Genomic DNA, 13,138 nt, shown 5'->3' on the forward strand with positions numbered 1-13,138 from the left:
TGTCAAGATTTGGCTTTGGGAATTTTTGGAGAAAATGGATCCATTGGTGCATTTCTACTGTGATATTCTCTATCTCTTTAAATGGTACTTGTTATGAGTTATTTAGAAGCAGTAAAGGGGTCAGACAAGGTGACCCATTGTCACCTTTATTATTTATCTTGGTGGTGGAAGTTCTCTCCTTGATGATACAAAAATCAGCTGAGTTAAATCTTATTCAAGGTTTCAAGCCTTCTGCAAATGGTGACACCATAAACCATCTACAATTTGCTGATGACTTAATAATGTTTCTAGATGACAGTGAAGAACAAGTTACAAACCTTAAGAATCTCTTGATTGCTTCTGAAACAGTTTCAGGCTTAAAAGTGAATTTCAAGAAGAGTGCTTTGGTTCCTGTAGGAAATTCTCAATTTGCTAACTCTTGTGCATTAATTTTTGGCTGTCCAGTAGTGCAATTTCCTCTAAACTATTTGGGAATTCCTATAGGTAGCAAGTCAAAGTCAGTAACAATATGGGAGGTGATTTTGCAAAAATTCCAAAAATATTGAGCAACTGGCAAAGAAGATACATGTCTAAAGGAGGAAGATTGATGCTTATTAAACATGTCCTTTGTATCCTTCCTATTTACTATCTTTCACTTTTCCAGATACCCGCTTATATAAAAAAACAAATGGACAACATAATGAGAAGCTTTCTTTGGGGTAATGGGTGGCTCATTACAAAGAGGTGGTGTTGGAGTAAAAAAGCTGAGACTCATTAACAGAGCTTTACATGCTAAGTGGATTTGGAGATACAACACAAAAAAAGGGCATTCTGGAGATCAATTGTGCATCAAAAGTTTGGTGGTTCTGTTAATGCTATATTTACAAATTAAACTAAAAGCTCAGTGGGCAAGAGTTTGTGGTCTGGTATTCTAAAAGCCAAGAGAACTATTCAGAAGCTATCTACAGTGCATATTCAAAGTGGTAACAGATGTTCTTTCTGGAATGATATATGGATTGGAGCAAATTCACTAGCTATCTTATTTCCTTCTCTCTACAGATTATCCAGAAATAAACATGCTACTTTAATATATATGGTAAAGGATACTAACAAGGCAATTGTGGGGATTTCAATTTCTGTAGAAATCTCAAAGAAGATGAAGTGGAAATGGTTGTTGTTTTGATGGATCAAATTAATGCTCCAATTTTAACTGATGCTGGGGATGACTACCTGTCTTGGAATCCTGGTAACAGTTTCACCTTAAAATCTTGTTATGATGCAATTGAAGTGGCAGGGTTTCATCAGATTTCCACATAAGAGTTTATGGAATCCAAGAATTCCACAAAAGGTTTTATTTTTCACTTGGAATCTTTGCTACAATGCAGCACCAATACTTGATACTCTGCATAACTCTGTTGTTATTAATGGGTGTATTATGTGTAAGAAGGCACCTGAGTCTAATTCCCACTTATTTTTACATTATGATGAAACAAGAAAGCTCTGAAATTTCTTCTTCACAAGTTTTAAGATTGTTTGGGTCTTCAGGGAAGATGTCAAGGCAACCATTTGGGAATGGAACACAAAGAAAGGTAATTCTTGGAGACACAAACTTTAGAGCTTAATTCCTTTTGCCATTTGGTGGGTAATTTGGAATGGAAGCAATGGCAAATTATTTCAAGGAAAATACAAGCATTTTAATCATCTTTTGAATGAAGTAAAGTGCCTGCTTTACAATTGGTCTTTAGGTACAAATTTTTTTGAGAACATCTCTATAAACAGTTTGTTATTCAGCTGGAATGGAGTGTTGGGTATTACCTAGTTTTCTGTTAGGGCAATTTGTGTTAATGCCCTATTAATCTTAGCTCAAGGCTAGTTTTTCTTTCTTACTTTCTTTTTTTAGTGTTCTGGTTTACTTTGTAGCCTCTTTTATAACACAACTTTATAGTTTCCACTTTTTTGTGGTAGCTATGTTTTTTCTCTTTAATACATTTTTCCCTCTTTTGAGTAAAAAAATAAATAAATTATCGTTTGAGGCTGAAAAAAGATAATACACAGCTGACAAATAGAACATAGGTGCCTGACAGTTTGCCGTGTATAAAGAAAAATTGTGTCCTAGGCATAGAGGAACCACACCAATCCATCCCGAACTTGGTGGTTAAACTCTAATATGGTAACGATACTGTAGGGGAGGTCCTGCGGAAAAATAGCGCGACGTCAGGATGATAAAAATCTTAACACCTCTCGTTCTTATTACTTATTCAATATGAAAAAAATGAAAAGGTTAAGAGAAAAACAAAAACTTAAATTGGTGCCAATATGTGGTGTAGTTTTGTTTTTCTTCCGGGTTCTCTCCTTCAAAATGAAGGAGATAGTCTCCAAATGAAACCACTCATAGCCCATGCTCTTACAAATGACATGAATAAACAAAATATAGAGCTTTAAGTACCGTTTCATTTTATGATCTCTTAGATCTTGGTTGATCTAAATAACCCGGGCAGGACAAACCCAGGATTTTTGTTCGGCGGGAATAGAATGTATATAGTTTGCAAGGCTGTTGAAGGGCACGATTTTTGTTTTTGGAACAAAACTTGTCGTTAATAGCCAATTCTAATCCATGGTAGAATACTAGATAGATAGACAACTGCCATGGACAAAATTAATATCAAAATATAAACACAGAAAGAGAAAGCGATCGACAGTTTATGAAAACAAAATGGGAAATATTTATATTGCTACGGAGATTTTATTTTTCAACTAATATAATGTTTAAATGCTAACTCTCTCTTAATATGGACAAAATATTGGGGATAAAAATAAAATTTTACAAATTCTCCATGGTGAAAGATGTTGGTTTAAAAACAGGGATGGGCTATAGCCTAAGTTGGCCCCTTGTTAGGTCCGTCCCCAACCCCGCCCTTCCATGGAAAAACATTTTTATTGGACTTGTCCGCAGAAGAAAACCAAATGTGTTCTAACTCCTTAGTAAGAACCTCTTTACGGTTGAGAATTAGGGAACTATGATTAGCATTATGTATTATCCTAACTTCTGCGGAAGGTACCTTCAACTTTATATTGTGACTACACTCTACTGGAATAACTCCATCTTTATCACCTTGGAATACTGTTAGCATAATTTCTGATGAACGCACGGCCTCAATATACCCATCCATTAGCTTTGCTCCTCCACACAACACACGGCCTTGGAATAACTCCATCTTTATCACCTTGGAATAACTCCATCAATATCACCTTGGAATAACTCCATCTTTATCACCTTGGAATACTGTTAGCATAATTTCTGATGAACGCACGGCCTCAATATACCCATCCATTAGCATAATTGCATGGTATGCCAAGCTGAATGATGGGTGTGCTTAGTCAAGTCCAAAAATATATATGGAATCTACCTGTCATGCGCATATACACATAACGAAACTAGTGAAACATTAGTTTCCGCGAGCTAAGCCTTCTCTACAGGATGCTGCATATTTCTTGCATTCCATAGAGAAGCCTTGGCTACCTCCTAGAATATAGAGAATTTTCCCCCATAATGGTTGCTCTTCTCTACATTCTAAAGCCATAACCAAGAATATGTGCACCATAGACATAGTGCTTGCTATTAGTGAATTTTTCAAATTTGCAAGAAATTTTACCTTTTTCGAGTGATTAGCTTGAGAAGCCATTCCCATGTCCTGTGATGCTTGCAGACAATGAAACAAATGCTCCTCCCCAAATGTTCATACCCTGAAATTATTGAAGATCAGAACGATAGTGGTGGCCATAATTTTCTCTCAGCTATCATGTTGAGTGCATTTAAACTTGCTTGCTCTTTTGATGAAGCAGGGAAGTATGGCTAAAAATATATTTTAAAAACAACAAGTATTAGTTCTTTGAAATAACTGTTTAACTAATTGAACATGAATTCCTGGCAGCAGATGTAAATTGTAGTTCTAACTTACAGGGGCAATTAGTGTTAATGATTTCACTGATTTTTGGTATTTAGAAGCTAATCCCAATGCAATTATACAACCGATTGAGTGAGCAACTAAATGGAATGAACCTAATTCAAACTGAGAGATGACAGATTTCTCAACCATTTCTAAGTCATGCTTGATTGTATATAAACAGTTATGTGGCTTGGGACTTTTTCCAAACCCTAAGAGATCCATTGCAAACAACCTGCAATTCTGATTCCCACTTTCAGAGAGATTATGAAAAACGTTTCTGTCCAAAGGTGTGAAGAAGAGAGAAACCCATGTATAAATATGACATTTTCATGAGCTGACTTCAAATTTGATGGTTCTTTTGTAACAGCATGAAGATTATGATCTTCAAATTTCTTCCATGAAAGACATGATTCACAGTGACAATCAGACCATCTATTTTTCACCATTAGAAACCCAGCAGCTGAACCCTCCTCCTCCTCATTGTCTTTTGCCAATTTAGGAAAACCCAAATCTCTAAACATGTTTTTTCTGTCATATAAAGTCTCCGACAGTTTATCTTCATTGCTTTCACCATGAACAGACTTCCTTTTACAGCAGTAACACGGGTTTGTATTTTTTTCTTGTAGTTGCAGGAAATCCTACAACCACACTTGCATAAGAATATGAACAATATACTAAGAAATCATGGTGAAGATTATTCGTTTATTTTATTGAAATCTTAAATTGAATACAAGATAATACAAAGGTTTTACTTGCTCTCCAAATAAACTTTCTCTCTCTTAATTTTTTGTCTAACACACACTAAGAGATCCCTCATTACATGACAGCCCTTTCCTTTATATAGGATACTTACATAGTGGATGACAGCTAATAGATCATTTATTTTCGGAATCATTGTGTGTTACAATCGCTCATGTACATTCACTCAGATTCGCACACTCTACACTTCGCACAGATCTTCATACTTTACTCGTGATTATGCTGACATCATCAAATACGTCATCTCCATTTTACTATGTGGGATGATCGTCGCCTATATTGCATGACCTTTACTTCGCATACATAATGAATGTGCGATATATCACTCCTACATTCCGCCTCTTCTCATTTCGTTCTCTTTATAGAGAGAACGATATGAGAAATCTCCATCCTAAAGTATCGCACATGTTCAACTTTTCATATTCCGCTTTGCCGACATTTTTCCATAATTTCAGTCTATTTATCTGTACGTGTCGATTCTTCTCCTTTTTATCGATATACCCAATTTCTAACCGGTCATCTCTTTTACTTATTTATTGATTTATCCTAGAGAAATAGCTTCTTCTTCTTTTATGGTTTCATTTTTTTCTTTCCAATTTCTTCGGGATTTTTATCTTTCTGCTATTGCTTCTCTGATTCATCGCTGCTACTGTTGTTGTTGTTCTTTTATTATCATCTTCATGGATCTCGATTCAAGGTTTGCATAATTTATCAAAATCAATCTCTTGTTCTTCTGATAATCACAATTATCGATCATAATTATTGATCTTATGATTAACTTTATTCCCATACTGTTTGCAGAAGAAACTCATCCTCAGATGACTTCAAAGTAACTGTTCCCAATCCTAAATCTTCTTCAAATACCAAAGACAAATAATCTCTCAAGAGGAATACTTCACATAAAAAAAGAGTAAGAAATATCTTAATTTTTATCAAACAATATTGTTGCCTCTATTTCTTATCTGCGTTGTTTTTGCAGGATTCCGATTGTGAGATGGGTGGTGGAAAAGGACCAAAGCTTAAGAGAATTCGCAAGCCTACAGCTCTTAAATCAAATAAAGCTATTCCTGAGTTTGGTGTTGCGAACGTCTCCTCTTCTATTCTCGCATAAAAGACAACTCAAGCTAATACTCATCCTACTGATGCGAATTTGTTCGTTACTTTCGAAGAAATCTTTCCTTCCGAAGAGAAAAATGCTGATCAAGGAACAAAGAATATCTCTACTCCAAAGTGCGATGATCAAGGAATAAAGGATATCCCTGCTTCTGCCTCTGCGATTTCTTCGGACGTTGTTCAAACTATTTCAACTTTAGCGAACACTGATACCATATAGAATGATATTCCTAATCCTGTGAATTTTACTACTCCTTATTCTTCTTCTATTTCTGCTTCCCCTTCTTCATCTTCCTCTTTTTTATTGGAACCTCTTTCTCTTGATAAGAAAGCTTTGGATAATGTAAAGTTTGCTTCTCAAACTTTACTTGGCATCATCAATTCTGCTTAATCGTCTACTAACGATCCTCACCAACTTCGCATTTGCTCCGCCTTGAGTAAATTGCTATGCGGGTTTCCTTCTGACAAAGCTACTAGGGACGAGATTCATTCTCAAATTGATCCAAGCTTTCATACCGCTCTAGATGTCTTGGTAAGTGCCTCTTGTATATGCTTTCTTGATCGTACCATCCCTATCACTTATCCTTATTTTAATTCTTCTTTAGGAATCCCATCGTAGAATGATTTTAGCTGAAAGACGTTTTGAATCTAGCTGCTCCCAATTAGAACTTTCGTATCAGAACACTCTTCTACAAAAGGAAATCATTAGACTAAAAGGAGAACTCCAAGTTGCAATTCTTGATTCCGAAGGTCTGCGCAACGAAAACCAAAAACTTAGACGTATTTTCTCTTTATTTACTGCATCTTATAGTGGATGTCTTCGCTTATTAATTTCTTTTAAACTTATTCATATATTTGTTAAGATTTAAACCAGAAGCAAATTGCGGAGAGATTCACTTTTCAATTTCTTGCTGAAGACACCCGTGTGAATAATGAGAAGTTGCAGATCCAATTAAATCAATTAGATAACCAGCATTCGTACTCGCTTGACCAGATTAACAATCTAACTCATGAAAATAGTCATCTTACTCGAGAGGCTGAAATATTAAACGCTCAAATTTCCCATTTATCTAAATTATTGAATAGTGCTGATTTAAGATATCAAACCTTATCAGAAGAAAACCATATTCTATCGATAGAGAAACGTTCCTTTCTAAAGAAAGAAGCAATGTTTTCGCGTCAGTTTTCAATTCTTCAGAAAATAAATGAAGATCAAGAACAATATTTTCGCACGCTATAAATTGAGCACGAATCATCATTTAAAGAATTAAATACCCATAATGAAAAAAATCATCCAAAATAAGATAAACTTGACCGTGAAGATGAACCTACTTCTCATGATGTCCTTAATAAAAAGAATAATTCCCTCTCTGCTGATGAAAAGAAGATTCGATCCCGTCTCAATGGTTTAATTGGTGACGATTTTGATAAAGCTATGGAAAGTATGAAGAATACCACTGTTGCCTTTTCTAAACTCTGTGAAGGTAATCAGCTAAGGTGGACTACCTTATTTTGCTTGTCTTCTTTGTTTATTACCTTAGACTTTACTAATGCGAATCTTGTTTCTTAATTATGATATTGTATTACTCTTGGCAAGCTCCGAAAAGTCGAATCAATCTAATATTTCCCAGTTGAGGTCTGACTTAGCTAAAGTTCACAAAGATCGTGCGAACCTGGAGATATCTTATACAAATCTGCAGGTTTATCTCACTACTTCACGGGACCGAGCGCGAAGACAATTCGCATATCTTCAAAATTTCACGGAAATTAATGCCAGAAATATTGAGAAAGAAGTTATTCGCAAAGCTCATGTTAAGGCTCAGACTCTTGTTAACCAGATCCTTCTGAGTAATTCTCTCTATCCGAATTCCCCTCTTTTATTTTGGCATATTTTGAACTTGTTTCTTGATCAAGAAGGATAATATCACTTTGTTTTAATTCCCATACTTGCTTCTTATTATATTTATTGTAAGAAACAAGTGTACAAATTTATTTTTTCTTCTAAGTCTTTTATTCCCTGCAAAACATCATTAGTTTATATATAAATTTTCTCTTGAGGTCTTATTTTTCCTTCCTAAGTAAAGGTCTTATTTTGCCTGAATGCATCTTTTATTTCTGTGCGACGAGATCACAGACGGTCATTACACCTAAATGTAAAGACCCATTAATCTCGCCTTATCATATTCTTGTATTGTTACCTCTTCAGGTTTCTTATGTGCTTAAATATGAATAGCCTTCATACTCCGTGAGTAAAAAGCCTCATGACATTTACGTCTTTTGACACAATTCAACTCCCTAATGAAGGGTGTCGTCCTTATCTCCCCACTGGTTTCCCCTTCAAGGAAGCTTACCTTTACCGGGTTAAGGTTGGCTCCTCCCATCAGGTAATACAACAACCATTTGATTTCGCAGTCTCTTATCCCTCCACCGATATGGTTTATGGTTACGAGACTGCACCCTAAGTGGGGTATCTTCGGACCGAGTGAATCATAGTCAGGACTTGTCAAGAGCGTCAAGGTACGCTACATACGCCCCGGGAACTCTTGACTCAACCGTGTACCTCGGCGCCCTGATCGAGTTTCTGCACTCCTTAGGAAATATCTTATTATACCAATCTTTCGATTTAGGTGTCTTTCCTGGATGGGAATTTTCATTTTTCTTACCCCAAATCTCCATGACTCAAGTTCCAGGGTCGATGTAGCTTTCCCTTGAGTCATGCTTTACCAGGTTTTCCCCGACTATGACGTGCTATAGGTCTTACTTTTTTCCTCTTGCATTTATGCGAACTAGGTTGCACGCCACATTCGGATGCCTAGCCTCCCTAATTAGAGTTTTTATTTCTATTTCCTTCTATTAAGGTCTTACTTCAAGGTCTTACTTTTTTCTTATAAAAGAATATCTTGATACTGTGCGAAGACTTCAAACTTTTTTCATTAAATTGAATTTTACATCCATGTTCAAAATATGAACTCGTATGCGTAACTTTGCATCGTTTTCACCTGTGCAATTCTTATCGCAAGTATTTATGGATAATACTTCTTCAAATATAATCTATTTCAAGGACAATTTAATTTGCGCCCTACATCTCTTCCTTTAGGATCCTTCAACTCATAAGCTCCATTAACAAATATTCTTTTGATTATATATGGTCCGTCCCACTTCTTTTCTAGTTTCCCATCTCCTCCTTTTTGATAAATTGGTATTTCTCGCAGCACCAATTCTCCTGGCTGAAAATCTCTTATCTTAACTCGTTTGTTGTGTTCTCGAGCTAATCTTCTTTGATAATTTTTCATATGTTGTAGAGCGACCTCCCTAACTTCTTCCAGATCATCAAGTTTTGTTAAAATTAAATCCGCACTTAGATTCTACTCCCAAGCTTCTTTCTTTGTTGTTGGGATAATGACCTCTGTTGGTAACACTGCTTCTACCATATATGTCAAACAGAAGGGTGACATTCCTGTTTCTTCTCTCCTCGTTGTTCTGTATGCCCATACTGCATTATGTACTTGTTCGCACCACCCTTTATTATGTCCTTCCAACTTCTTATTCAGTATATCTGCGATTGTTTTGTTAGTTGCCTCTACCTTTCCATTACTCTGCGGATATAAAGGGGTAGACTTCCCACTTTGGATTTTAAATGCATTAAGTAACATCTCTATATTCTCGCCTTCAAATTGTTTTCCATTATCAGAGACTAACTGTGCGGGTACGCCAAATCTGCATATGATATTCTCAAAAATAAACGTGAATATATCTTTATCACAAATATACTGAACTTCTTTTACTTCTGCCCACTTTGTAAAATAATCTGTTACGACGATTAAATATCTTCTTTGTCATGTACCTGGTATAAACGAACCAACAATATCAATCCCCCATTTTCCAAATGGCCATGCATTTGCTGACGTGTTTAACATTGATCCGGGTGCGTGTATCTTTTTTCCATGACGTTGACATTCCTCGCATCGCCTTGATACTTGTTTTGCATCTTCATGCATATATGACCAATAATATCCTTGTATCTTCGCTTTGTATGCGAGTGATCTTCCTCCGCTATGATTCCCAACATCCCCATAGTGTAATGCTTTTAGAATTTCCGTTCCTTATTTTCGTGTAAGACATCTAAGCGAAGGTCCAAGAAATGATCTCCTATACAAAATTCCATTCCTTAATTCGTAATTCGTCGGACGACTTTTTAACTTGTGTGCTTCTAACCTTTTTCTTGGTACCTCTCCCTTTTTCCAGATATAAATGAAGTTCAGTTCTCTAATCTTTGTCTTCGTTCATTTGCTCCTCTTCTTTGTCTTCTACTATCATCACATCTTCTCTTGTTTCTTCTTATTTCTGTGTTTGTATCTTTATGTCTCGCGCAACGGGATCCACTAACATGGAAGGTATGAAAGCCAATGCATCTGCGAATCTGTTGTCCTTTCTACCTATGTGTCTCCAGCTTATTTTTGGAATTCGTTCTGCTAATTCCATGACCAACTTTTTGTATTTCTGCAAAGATGGTTCATTTGTACTATATTTACCTTCTATCTGACGAATTACCAACTGTGAATCACTAGTTATTCGCGCATATTTTATCTCCATTTCGATAGCTAACTTTAATGCATGTACAACTGCCTCATACTCGATTTCATTATTTGTGTACGCGAACTCCAACCTAAATGAGTAGGCCATTCACGCTCCTGTTGGTGAGATAAAGACAATTCCAATCCCATTTCCTTATCCATTAGACGATCCGTCTACTAGTATTTCCCATCTTTCTGAATTATGATATGTCAATAGATTTTTAAGATTCTCATGCTCTTCATCTAAATCCATCATATCTTCTACATGTTCATCTTCTTCCAATGGAAATTCTGCTAGGAATTCTGCAATAACCTGCGACTTAGGTGAAGATAAAACCTCATAACTAATCTCATAATTCCCAACTTGAGCATTCCATCTTTCAATTCTCCCTGATGTTTTTGAATTCTTCATTGCAGGCTCAATTGGTACCTTTGTGAACACCTTAATCTTATGAGCCTGGAAATATATGCGAAGTTTGAAGGATGCATAAACCAGTGCGAGAATTAATTTTCCAATCTTGGAATAGTTTTTCTCTGCAGAGTTGAATGTTTTACTTATATAATATATAGGCTTTTCTACTCCTTGGTCTGAACGTAACAAAACAACACTTAATGCATATGGTGTTGATGCCAAATATAGCAACAAATCCTCTCCTGGTTTTGCTTTCTGCATAATTGATAGATTCATCAAGTAATTTTTTATATGTTGTAGAGCTTTGTCGCACTCTTCTGTGCACTCAAATTTTGTTCCTTTCTTTAATATATTGAAAAGTGTTTGCACTTATCAGAAGAACGTGAAATAAATCTCCCCAACGAAGTTATCAAACCATTTAATTTCTGAACATCTTTTACTGTCGCAGGAGGTGGCATATCTCGCACTGCTTTTACCTTTTCAGGATCAACTTCAATCCCTTCCTTTGATACTATGTATCCCAAAAAATATCCCGACGACGCTCCGAAAACATATTTTTCTGGATTTACCTTTATATTGAACTTTCGCATTTGTTCGAATATTTCCTTCAAGTTATCTACACGATTCTCTGCTTCTTTACTCTTAACTAGAATATCATCCACATAAACTTCCAGTGTTGTATGGATCCACTTCGCAAACACTTTCTCTACCATTCTCTGATATGTCGCACCCGCATTTTTCAATCCAAATGGCATTTTCATATAACAGTATAATCCTCTTGGTGCGAAAAATACAGTATGTTCTTGGTCTTCTTCTGCTAAAGGAATTTGATTATAACCTTTATACCTATCCAACAACGAGAGTCTGTCATTTTCTGATGTTGATTCCACTATCTGCGGGATGTCTGGCAAAGGAAAACTGTCTTTCGGGCACGCTTTGTTTAAGTCACTGAAATCTATACAAATCCTTATCCCCTTATTCTTCTTTGGTACCACGACCATGTTTGCTATCCATTCTGGATATTTTGCCGGTCTTATAATTTATGCCTCCAACAGTTTTTGTAACTCTGCTTCTATTTGAGGATGATATGTTGTTGCGATCTTCCTTATTCTTTGCTTAAATGTCTTTTCATTATTTTTAATATCCAATTTTTGGCATGCGACATTTGGATCTATTCCTGGCATCTCTTCCATACTCCATGCGAATATGTCATTATACTCGCGTAAAATATTTATTATTCTTTCTTCTTCTTTTTTATCCATTGTGGTTCCTATTTTTAATATTTTTGGTTCTTATTCCGTTCCAACATTTATTTATTTTGTTGGTTCTGCTGCGGTTTAATTCTCTCTTGGTTCTCCCATTGGTGTTGATTCCTTAATCTCTTGAACTGGCTCATCCACCTTCTCTGGTATCTCGCTTGGTATTCCTTTTCCTTCTTCCGCTCTAATAATGTATACCCGAAATTATTCTTCCTTCTTCAATTCCTTCATTTTTCTCCAGCGATCCCTTCGCTTCTTTGCACGTCCTTCATAGTTCCTTACATCTACTTGATGAAAGATCTTCGCACTCGTAACATCTCCTTTAATTTCCCCTATTCCACTTGGAATTGGGAATCTAATGCACTGATGTAATGTTGACGCTACATCCTTTATCGTGTGCACCCATGGTCTCCCCAATAACATGTTGTATGGTGATTCTATATCAACCGTACATAATGTTATTTTCGGTTGTATCTCTCCCAACGGTATTCGCATCGTTACCTCATCTTTTGGTTTTGTCATGGTTTTATTAAATCCATGTATATTGTAAGTTGGATATATCATATCTGCATCTTTGTATCTCATGGCTTTGAACGCACGATAAAATAAGATATCAACAACACTTCATGTATCCACCAAAGTTCTATTAATCACCCATTCTTCCGATTCTTTCGTCTTTTCACCATTCTTGCTTCGCTCAGCCGTTACTGTGATTACTAACGGATCTGTTCGTTTTAAATTTTGTTCCGGAATTTTATCTGTTGCTAACGTTAACTGCGTCTTCTCCCATTCCTTTAATAAGGATTCCTTTTCTACTGTTGTCACCTTTTTTCCGTTGTAATCTCGTTTGTGTATTCTTCCTGCTATTCCTGCTTGAAAATCCGCATCGGAGATTGATGTTTTTGTTATAGAATTACACTGTATACTCCTTCCTCTTCCTCGTATCGTCATGATTATTGATTTCTTAATAGATTCTTCACTTTTCATCTTTGTCTTATCCAAAATTTCCATATCTAAGTTTCCAAGATTCCATAAATCAACCAACATGATTTATCACTATCCCTGTTTCTAGCGTCAGATATAGTTGCAGGAAAT

General features: G+C 36.0%; 1 pseudogene; it reads right to left on the reverse strand.

Annotated features, from left to right (window-relative positions):
• Positions 1–2,855: 2,855 nt before the first annotated feature.
• LOC113326506 lies at positions 2,856–10,481 on the reverse strand (annotated as a pseudogene).
• Between the last annotated feature and the right edge of the window lie 2,657 nt (positions 10,482–13,138).

This window comes from Papaver somniferum, unplaced genomic scaffold (genome assembly GCF_003573695.1).
Source record: "Papaver somniferum cultivar HN1 unplaced genomic scaffold, ASM357369v1 unplaced-scaffold_10, whole genome shotgun sequence".
Classification (NCBI taxonomy): domain Eukaryota; kingdom Viridiplantae; phylum Streptophyta; class Magnoliopsida; order Ranunculales; family Papaveraceae; genus Papaver; species Papaver somniferum.